We start from the raw sequence: 9147 nt of genomic DNA, 5'->3' as shown, positions 1-9147 counted from the left end.
GGCAGCCGCCCGCAGACAATTTCCTCTCGCTTCCGGGGCTCCCGCCGCCCGGCAGAAGCCCCTGAACGGTTGAACCGCGTGGAGGTTATCTGCGGGCGGCTGCTGCTGCCCCCAGGGGCCCCACCCTTCCGCGGAGTCCGTTCGTGATTGGGATCGATCGCCGCCTCCGAGAGGGTATACAGAACACTATTTACCTAAATGTGCATATATACAGTTTAGTATTTTAGCATTTATTTTTGAAAAAAATCAAACTCCTAAATCATGGTGTATAGCTTATTGCTCCTATCTTGGACATACTTTTTCTGATCAAACATTTGTGTTTACTGGGGTGGTGCATAAAGCTGAAAAGAGTTATTGTTTGTAATTTTTCTACATTATTTTGCTGTGAAAGAAGAGTTTTCTTCTTGGGGATAGATATTGATGGAGATTTCTTGTGCCATTAGGAATTGTTGCAAAGAAAAGATAAAGAATCTTATGGTGTGATATTGGTGAATTTTTTTAAAAAAATAGTCTGTGTTGTCTTTCTGTCCCAAATAGTTAAATATAATTTCATTATGAACATCTGCAGGGCTTATGGGATTCCCATAATATGGGAGAGTCATGCCTTTCTAGATCATATTTGCCCATTTGTGGTTTTCTGTCTCATCTGTGAAATTCACAACCTTTTATTTGTTATGTTCTGAATTTTTCTCTTTTTAGAAAGTGATAAGAAATCTACCTGCAATTTAATCTTGACCAGGCATCCTGACTTTTAAGAAGTCACTGACATGCCAGTTTTAAAATTGTTATTTTTCTTGATAGTTAAGGTCAAAAATTTAAACTTGCTGTCACAACTTTGAGCAGGGTGTGAGATTGTTGATGTCCATTTTACTGTCTTTCAATAACTTCTGTATAATGTTCCAATCAAGCCTCAAATTAAGATGTTACCAACTAGTATGTGAACTACTGGAAAGATTGTGTGCCTATAGTCTGAGTTAAGAGTAAGAGTTTCATTTCATGCATCAGAAGGCTGTATAGTGTAGAGAGAAAAATATGTTCAAAACATTACAGTTGTATGTGTTAGCCGCCTGAATCTTGGCTGAGTTTTTAAATTAATAATAAATATTATAGCAATAAAATTGCAGGTTCATGTAGAATGCCTACTTAGCAGTAGTTATTAGCACTCTTGGTGAATGATTCCCTTTTCTCAAATTATCTTGAACAATAGTTTGCAGTGTTTTCATATCTTGCATCCAGCTTTAAATAGCCTGCAGCACAGATCTATTTATACAGTTTATACACATATTTACTTGAACTTTCCTTGTTCTATAAGATGTACCCCCCATCAAAAAGAGTACTCATATTCATAACTTTTTATTTTTGAGTAGGCATGTAGTCAAATATAGATCAAATAACATGCATGTTTACAATTGTTTATAGCAGCAGCATGCAGTAATTTGAGGTTCCTAGTGAGCACTGAATGGGATTCCAGAGATCGTTCTCCAAAAAAATAGGCAGAGCCAGGATGGACAGATGTAGGACAAAAAATAAATTTTAATTGAATTAATTTATACTAATTAATTAAACATAGCAAATAATATTCATCCCAATGGATTGAATCATTTCCCTTTTGTATCGCATCAAACTTTTTAATTTCTGACCTATAGGGAGCTGTGCTGGACCAAACTGAAGGCTTCCATGAGTCACATGTGGCCCTAGGCTATTAAATTGTGTGATAGAAAAAAATGTGCGTAGCTCAGGGTTGAACTGGGTGGTCTTGCTGCCCTCTGAAAACAGCCAATCACAGAGAATATCAAGGACCCACAAATTCCGTATCTCTGGATTAAAGAACCAAGCCAAAAAGAGGAACTTCTGAAACAAATACAATCTATTGTATTCTATATTACTATCTTTGTTTTAAAAAATTTCTCTCAGGATCCCAAAATGGTGTTTGTTTGTATGGGTTATATTTATCAATATGTATTGCATTAAATATTGAAATCTAAGTATTCACTACCACTGTGGATTCTCACAATTGTTTGATGGGATTTCAACATAGGCTGGCAAATTTGAATTTTGAGTACCCTTGATTGGGTCTGACCCTCTGGATTCCAAGGAGAGATTTTAAGAAACACTGATTTCTTTTGCCAGGTAATATGTAATAGGTTGCCACTGTAAGTGTATTTGAAAAAGATAGCTTACTCTATGGTGTTGTTTTTTTTATTTTTATACTGGAATTCTTCATGAAAAAATCCAAAAGGATTTACAAAAGAATAATAAAATATCTCTTCAAGAAAGCAATAAAACTAACAGTGTCAGTGAAGATAATATAGAAAAAGCAAGGCATAATTCATTTTTAAAAAGCAGTCTAAGAGGGAGGTTGTCCTGAAGCACATGTTACTCTAGAATTGCCTTGGGTGAACAGGCTTGATTTCAGCTGTTCAAACAAAACAATGTGTAGACAGCAGCTACACATTTCCTAATTTATTATTAAATAATTTGTATTCTATCAGGGGCTTTCAGCAGTTTACAGCAACAAAAATGCCAAATAAAATTATATTATTATAAAATCATTGTAACAATTCCACAAAAACAATAAAAAGAAAATCCAGTGATAAAACCATATTAAATCCCAATGGCTCTAGAAGACAGAATAATTTGTACAGCCTTCCTGAATGGACAGCAGGTTAGGGCTCCCTGCTCTGGAGGAGGTTTCCAAAGGATGGGCACCAGCTGAGACCTTCCTCCTGAGAAAGCCCTACCTTTGTCATGAATGGGATTACTAGCAGGGCCTCCCCAGAAGATATTTAAAGCTCTGGTAAGATAGCTTTGAGGGGGGTGGTCTTTAAATATTTGGACTTTAAGCTGATTTTGGAACATCTGTAAATTTGAAAGCACAAAAAATGCTATTGGCTTGTTTCCAGATGAGTCATTTACTGTAAGGAGTATAGGCTCCCTGTGTGCTTCCATCCATCACTACGAAGATCTGCTGACTGCCTGCCTGCTGGTAAGTGAGCCGGGTTTTTTCTTTTATTTTTTTAATATATTTTAAAATAATATTTTATTTATTGTGCATATGATTTTTTAAAATAGTGGTATTCTGTGTTGATTCTTTTTTTAAATTGTCTTAGACTATTTAAAAAAAGATTCTATCCAAAATAAATTGAAACAAGCCATTTTTAAAATTTCTATGCACAATACTTTGAAATGGACTCAGGAGTCATGATTGACACTGAGTGAATTTGCACTTTTAATAATCAGGAAGATACAATGGCATTGAAAAAAGTGACTGATGACCATTTTCACACTTAGCGACCATTTTCACACTTAGCGACCGTTGTGGCATCCTCATGGTTACGCAATCAAAATGTTGATGTTTGGCAACAGATTCGTATTTCTGATGGTCGCTAAGTGAGGAGTCTTGAGGAGGGGGAAAACATTTAGTGATCAAAGTTACAATGGCATTGAAAAAAGTGACTGATGACCATTTTTCACACTTAGCGACCGTTGCAGCATCCTCATGGTCACGTGATCAAAATTTTGTTTGGCAACAGATTCGTATTTATGCTGGTTTCAGTGTCCTGGGGTGACCTTTTGACAAAAAAAAATTTTTAATCAAGCGCCCCCCCCCCCCTCCCCGGTCAAGGGCGTCACTCTTTTCCAATCTGAAAATCTGGTCACCTTAGGTTTGCTGAAATTACTATTCTGGAAGCACAAGGATGCTTGATAAAGAAAAGAAATTTGAAGAAAGAGAAAAAGAGAACATGAGAAAGCAGATGCTGGAACACTGATGTTTACAGATCTTAAAGATTTCTGCAGAAAGTAAAAATAATATAAAATTAATCTATTTGACCAACATTTAAATAATGTCCTATTGTTTGGATGATAATGGTTTCTTTATTGGGACTGGATGCCAATGGTTATTTCCCATAATATTTATTTTTTAATGGGTCTGGATGTTGATTATTTGAAGAAATGAAATAGCAATAGCACTTACAGTATTTTACAGTCCTCTCTAAGTGGTTTACAGAGTCAACATATTGCCCCCAACAATCTGGGTCCTCAATTTACCAACCTCAGAAGGATGAAATGTTGAGTTAAACTTGAGCTGGTGAGAATCAGAAGTCTAATCAGCAGAATTAGACTGCAATATTGTATTCTAATCAGTGGTGGGTTCCTACAGGTTCGGACCAGTTTGACTGAACCAGTGGTGGCTTGGCGGCCTGGGTCGCTAGAACTGGCAGTGACCCAGGCCTGCCACATCCCCGAAATGGTTCCCCAGGTGGCACCATAGACACCACCATCTTGTTTTTCAGTTCTGCACATGTGCAGAACAATTTTAATTGCACTGAGCATGTGCACACAGCACACATCAATCATGCACAAGCAAGCCAGTATTAGTGCTTGCCAGGACCCACCCGATTCTAACCACTGCACCACCACAGCTCCTAAATTGGGGGGGGGATTTGTTTAAAGAGAAATGCTGAATAATAGGGAGAGATGAAATTTTAGAGATGGGTTTATAGAAACTGGGAGAAGATATGGAATGAAGAAGTGTTTCTTTTTATTTTTAGAGATAGTGCTAAGTCTTTAATATTGATTATGCTTGCTGGAGATAAAGAGGGAACACTTTTTTCTTATTTCTCTTTTGCACCCTTTAATTTTTTTTTTGTAATGTATCTATTTTGTAGTTGTACAAGTTTTACTTGTGTACTACAATCCCTAATAAAAGTATTGAAAAATAATTACTAAGTCTGAGCAATAAATTTTAGATCCTGATATTGTATAATGTTGTTGGTTAACTGTGGGTAGAGGAAGGAGGAAAGGAGAGGAAGAAAAAGCAAATTCAACCATAGAACTTATGCATTCTCTATTTAGTTGATATGTGGACACAATTAAATCTAAGTGAATTGTACTGAACATTTTTTTTAATCAACAATTTTTTCTCTTTTTTGTAAGCCGCCCGGAGTCCTTCGGGATTGGGTGGCATATAAATTTTATAAATAAACAAACAAACAAACAAACAAATAAACTAACTAACTTCACATAATGAATATTCACAAGGGGAATATTTGAAGTGTTTTAATCAACAGAGAATTCTGTGCTTGCTGTTATAATGGTTCATTTATACCTGCTCTAGTAATAATATTAATTGTTTTAGCTAGAAAGCTTCAAGTTAATGAGAGATTGTACTTTAGTTTGTCACTGTTAGCTGTTTCATTTGTTCTAAACAGGAAACCAGAGCTTTTCTTACTGTTCCCAATATATTTCTTCAATATTCTTTAGTGAATAGTCTATAATCAATGTATATAACTGGTAAAGCTCCAGTTTTACAAATATAAAGACTTTGTATAATTTTATTGTATGGTTTTTAACATAAATATTGAAACCTTCTTTACATCCTTTTCTATCATTTTACAATATCTTTTCAGGGTCTTGTTTCTGTCAAGAGGTATAAGCTATTGTCTTACTGCGTATAAATGCATCCCAGACAGTCTCCCATTTGTGTTTGTCTATATAAGCATCTTTGTGAATTTGTTGGTCAACATTTAATTTACTAAATGTTTGTGTGTGTATATACATAAATGATAGATAGATAGATGATAGATAGATAGATAGATAGATAGATAGATAGATAGATAGATAGATACATATACATATACATATACATATACATATACATATACATATACATATACATATACATATACATATACATATACATATACATATACATATACATATATATTTATTTCATATTTCATATATGTGTACATGCAATTGTAAGATAGTTCAGTAGGCATTACTCTATTTTGGATAAGCAAATAAGAATGTACAAGCCAAGAAATATTTTTAATAATCTCTATAAATGTAGATATTATCTATATTTTCTACATTTCTTATAGTTATAATTCCTTTTTGTTTCATTTGTTTTAAATGTGATACCACAGCTTACCAGGTTTTCTTCCTCTTCCAAAATATTTCCTCAACATTCTATTTATAATTAATTATAAAGTATATTAAAATATATAGATATACATACTTAAAGGTAAAGGTTCCCCTCACACATATGTGCTAGTCATTCATGACTCTAGGGGCGATGCTCATCTCCATTTCAAAGCCGAAGAGATAGCGCTTTCTGAAGACGTCTCCATGGTCATGTGGCCGGCATGACTAAATGCCAAAGGTGCACAGAACGCTGTTACCTTCCCACCAAAGGTGGTTCCTATTTTTATACTTGCATTTTTACATGCTTTCAAACTGCTAGGTGGGCAGAATTTGGGATAAGTAACGGGAGCTCACTCTGTTATGCAGCACTAGGGATTCCAACTGCCAAACTGCCGACCTTTCTGATCGACAAGCTCCGCGTCTTAGCCACTGAGCCACTGTGTCCCTTCTATACATAATTATTATATATTATGTGTGTGTTTATTGAATTAATACTCCAACTGTCTAAAAAAATATGATTCCTTTGGTAATAGTGTTCTGCTTATCAATCTGCAAATTTTATAAATACATTGTCAATGTATTAATGAAATTAAGTAATATTGTTACCTAATAAAAGATAGAGATAAAATGAATTCAAGAGACCCTGAAAAGTTGTTGATAAATTGGGAAGAGTTTCTTTGGTCCTCAGCCACAAGATTACACAGCTGCAAGTGGTCATAACTTTGAACAATATTGCCAAGAACACCAGCAGAAGGAAATTGAAAAGATGCTGTGAAGCAGTCATTTATAGTGTGCATGTCTAAAACCTTACTAAATAAGGCAAGCAACATTCCTGAAACAGAAACTCCAGCTCTATTAAACAAGTATAAAACTGTCCAAAATGATAGAACACCACTTTCATGACTATCCAATAACACAACTGGAATCCTCTTTGAAAGAAAATGAAGACAAAAGCTCCTGTACAAATAACAGAAAGATTGCAAACAAACAAAGCATTAAAACAAAATTGCCAGAAAAGAAAGCTGCAATGAGAATTTCTAACACCCTCAACAAACTTAAGGAGGCACTTAAGGAAGCAATAAGAACTAATGGTGACATTAACACGATAAAGGAATTCACATCTCAGGAATCCCTAGAGCAATTCACACCCAGTAAGTATGACATCAGGGAAGTTGTATTGGGGAGCGGAGGATAACACTCCATTACAGTGGAATGAGAATATTGTGGGAGAGATTTATAAAAGTGAGATGCAAAACTTGATTATTAGGCTGGAAATGAAGGATTAGCCTGTGTGTCTGTCTGTGTGTGTGTGTGTGTGTGTGTGTGTGTGTGTGTGTGTGTGAGAGAGAGAGAGAGAGAGAGAGAGAGAGAAATGAAGAGAGAGAGAGAAATGAAGAGAGAGAGAGAAATGAAGAGAGAGAGAGAAATGAAGAGAGAGAAGCAAAAGAGGCAACCTGGGTCTATGTAATGGGATAACAGTCTATGGAGATTCTCAGTCATCCAGGTCATGTTTTTCCAAAATATGTCTTTTCAACTGGACTTTCTGTTTTTTCCTTCTCACCAAAGAAGCTTCTTCAGCTTCAGCACCAGCAGTGGTATCAAACTTGCAGCCTGTGAGCTGGATGCATCACACCCTGACCACCCCCACCCCCATTTCAGCAAAGGGGGGGAAAGTAATGATATGTCATGTGACATGACACTGTGAGTTTGACACCCCTGTTTTAGAGAGTCATTAAGGCCACCTGGTGGTTTATCTGTGTCATTAAAGTCACCTGAGAAGGGCAATTGGGTGTGGAACCTTCTTTGAAGAAATGTCTTCAAAGAAAAAACAGAAAGTCCAGTTGCCTCTTGAAGAAGAACCTTTGGGAATATAATGGGACAGCTCTCCTGAAACAAAAGTTGTGGATGGTGAAACCACTTCTGCACAACAGAGTGCATTTTGTAAGTTGTAGGTCATAGAACTGCATTGCCTAGCCTAAGCTGCTGAAAGCTCCTGTCTTCTCCAAATATCTTTCCTTGCTCATTGACCCAACTGCATGATCATAGGCCATCCAGGATCACCCCTTTGCTTCCATTTCCAAAGCGGTGATGAAATTAACTCCTCTTAATTTTTTCCTGAGAATAAGTGAGAGTTGGGGGGTGGTAATAAGCACCAGGGCATTGAACTCTGTTTTATCCTGTCCATTTGTATCCAATAATAACTGTAATAACTCTGATTATGTTGTGTGCTTATAATGGAAGTAATTTGGGTCTTTCATATTTAATGTTGTGTGCATGGGTTAAAGAAACAGAAATGATTCTAAGAAGCATTTTGCACTTCGGGTAGATGAATGCAAAATAGTGTATATTCTGATTGCATTTGTGTTATTTCTCAAAGAAACATATTTGTGAAAGAACTGAGTGGACACCCTTTTATTCGTACTATAATGAGATAGGATACTAAAAAGTCCAGTATTATGTTTTTCTCTGATTTCATTAAAGGAATTGAAAACACAGTAAAGTATTTACCAATGCAAGAAATATTGCTTCAGAGAAGAATTATCAATGTCTCATCACTTTCTGGCTACTCGGTTCTGAGATTATGGGTTCTGAAAATATCTAATAATCACATGGATGGAAGCTGAAAAATAGCTTTGAAATAATTTTGGAAAAATATTCACATGTGGAACCTTTTGCCCCTCTTAATGGTTTGTTATGTTTGCTATATATATGTTTGTTATATTCACTTGTTAGACTTGTTTTTATCTCCAGCTTCTAATTATAGATCTGCATTAATTTCTGTAAGATCATGGCTATAGAAAAGTTTTGTGAATCTTTTTATAGCTCTACTTGTTAATCTTTTGCAGGAAGAACCTGGCTGTCAGATAATTCAGTGAAATATCTTGGTCTGTAACAATCAAGAAATATATCAAAACAGCTATGCTAAATTATGGCAAAAAATAAAATAAAATCAAAAGATCTTGAAAGGTGGAAGACCTCAATTGCAATTATTAAAATGAATGGATTCCCTACAATAAATTATTTGTTCCAAATTATGCCAATTACAATCTCAGTGAGAATTTTACCAAAAACGCAAGAGAATTTCAGCAAATTTATATGGAGTGTAAAGAGACCCAGAGGCAAATTATTATTTTTTTTTACAAAATTCAAAAGATGTGTGTTCTTTTGTTTGATGAAAGAAGGAAGTACAATAACTTGTATAAAAGACGGAAAACCTTT

This window comes from Thamnophis elegans, chromosome 8, assembly GCF_009769535.1.
Source record: "Thamnophis elegans isolate rThaEle1 chromosome 8, rThaEle1.pri, whole genome shotgun sequence".
Lineage (NCBI taxonomy): Eukaryota > Metazoa > Chordata > Lepidosauria > Squamata > Colubridae > Thamnophis > Thamnophis elegans.
The sequence above is the reverse complement of the archived record's forward strand: the minus strand, read 5'-3'. Positions refer to the sequence as shown.